This window comes from Myripristis murdjan, chromosome 21 (genome assembly GCF_902150065.1).
Source record: "Myripristis murdjan chromosome 21, fMyrMur1.1, whole genome shotgun sequence".
NCBI classification, from domain to species: Eukaryota; Metazoa; Chordata; class Actinopteri; order Holocentriformes; family Holocentridae; genus Myripristis; species Myripristis murdjan.
In genome coordinates this window covers 19926065-19928065 of record NC_044000.1, presented here as the reverse complement: position 1 = coordinate 19928065, position 2001 = coordinate 19926065, and the positions used below count along the sequence as shown (strand labels likewise).

The window sequence follows — 2001 nt, the reverse complement described above, 5'->3', positions numbered from 1 at the left end:
GCTGAGATAACTAATATTGTATTAGTTATACTGCTGACAATTATTTATGAAATTGCCTGTGAGTTTTAGTATTGAAGTTAACAAGCCCAATGGCAAAAGCTGTACAATTCTCAGTCATATTGGAATCTCAACCAATTCCAGTGAATGATGAAAAGTGGGACGAAAGTAAGTAAGAGGGTGATTGGAGATCAAAATGTAGGAAAATATGTAGAAAAAAAAGTCAAATATAAAGAGGGTTCAGGGTTTTTCTAGCTGAGTTAAAATGGATGTGAGTTGGGTTTCATACCTGTAAACATGTTCTTTTTACTATACACATTGCTGTAATGTTCAAATTTGTTTCAAAATCTAATTTGATTTTTTTTTTTTCATGTGACAAACCACCAAAATACTGAAGGCTTCAGTGCAATCCAAGCACCTTTCCATTTAATATTTTTTGTTGTCCAAATTCTATTTTCCTAGTTTTTTTTTTTCTTTTCACATTTCCCACTAAACAAAACATTGCCTTTACGTGTGTGTGTGTGTGGGTATGTGTGTATGTGTGTGTGTGTGTGTGTGTAAGTTGCTAGATTTCCCACTTAGTTCCTGTTCTCTGTTGCTGCTCAGTCTGCTTGTCATTGTGTTGCTGTAAATACCGTGGCTAGCCACTCACACACTCTTCTCCACTCAGTGTCCAAGTGGATTGACGTATTCATCGATCAGCTTTTCCCACCACCACCCAGCCCATGCGCTGGTCTGACTGTGAACACGAGAATGGTCTCTGGGCTAACGTCCAATAATCCCTGGAAACATGGAGAAGACTGACTGACTGTGAGAACAAAGGGAATTTTCTACAGAGGAGAAATGAGGCTCTGAAGTTATGCCACAGTACTGTCTATGGATTTTGGGCTGAAGGCCCTTTTGCATGATAACTGCTTGCCCGCCTCTCGAGGACTATGAAAGGAATGGCAGGCATGATAGTATTTGGGGAATGAACTTTGTACCTATGAATTCATATGTGGTGTTTGAAAACCTCTCCCCTGCTATCCCATGTGCAAACAAAGTGCTATAAAGCTGTGCTGTGTTTTTTTTTTTTTTTTTTTTTCATACTGAAAACGTTACATTACTGCAGTTTTGATAAGTGCAATACTACACCAGGGAAGCAGGATTCATTTTTAAAGTACAGCACATCACCATAAACTGCACATCCACTGTACATAAAATGACCACAAGTCTTAAAATTGAGGTAATGATAAGTTCTGGCCAGCAAGATAAAGCTTAGTCAAACATACAGCCTATAACTCAAAAAACATAAACACAGCTATGCTAAATGTTTCCAATATTACATGAAAAAACAGACTGGCATTCTGAAATGGAAATCAGCATCAGCAGCTGTCGTGACAAATGTGATATAAATCCTGATTATCTCAATGTTAAAAACTGACATCTGATTTTCTGTATATTTTATGGTTTTATATATTCAGTCGTACAGTAAATGGGGTCCAACACTACAGACACAGAAGAAGTATTTGCAACACTCCAGATAAACACCAGGCCTACTTTATATTCCCCTCTGGTCGGTTTCCAGTGGGGGATTTGGAAACTGAGGAGAATGTGTCAACTTCCTGTGGATCGAAATCTCATATGGCATCTACATTAATAACACACAATGCTCCTCCTTTCCTCCCTCCCGTCGTAGTAATGGCTGTATTTATTCAAAGGGACAGAAAATTGCACAGCATGGGACAGCACCTGCACCACTGCCGCTTACCACGTAGCCATGGCAACTGGCCCTAGACATAAAGAAGTGAGATGTAATGACAGTCTTTAGATAGCAAAGAGGAGAACACACAAATGTAAAATACACTGGTGGGGCTGCAATTCCAATTACACTGCTTTGTAATTCAGCTGTGGATGATGTAACAGAAACATATGAGAAAACGTTAATATGCCATTTAAAGTTATGGCAAATGACCTCAAATAGCGCACGTTCATAATTAGAGGCCAGCCCTTTACAAAACCCAG

At 38.9% G+C, this 2001-nt stretch overlaps 1 protein-coding gene across 1 annotated transcript in view; it reads right to left on the bottom strand.

Moving 5' to 3' along the window:
• The window catches only part of st6gal2a (ST6 beta-galactosamide alpha-2,6-sialyltranferase 2a), a 36649-nt gene that overhangs the window by 6183 nt on the left and 28465 nt on the right, over nucleotides 1-2001 (bottom strand). The gene's annotated exons all lie outside the window — the stretch shown is intronic.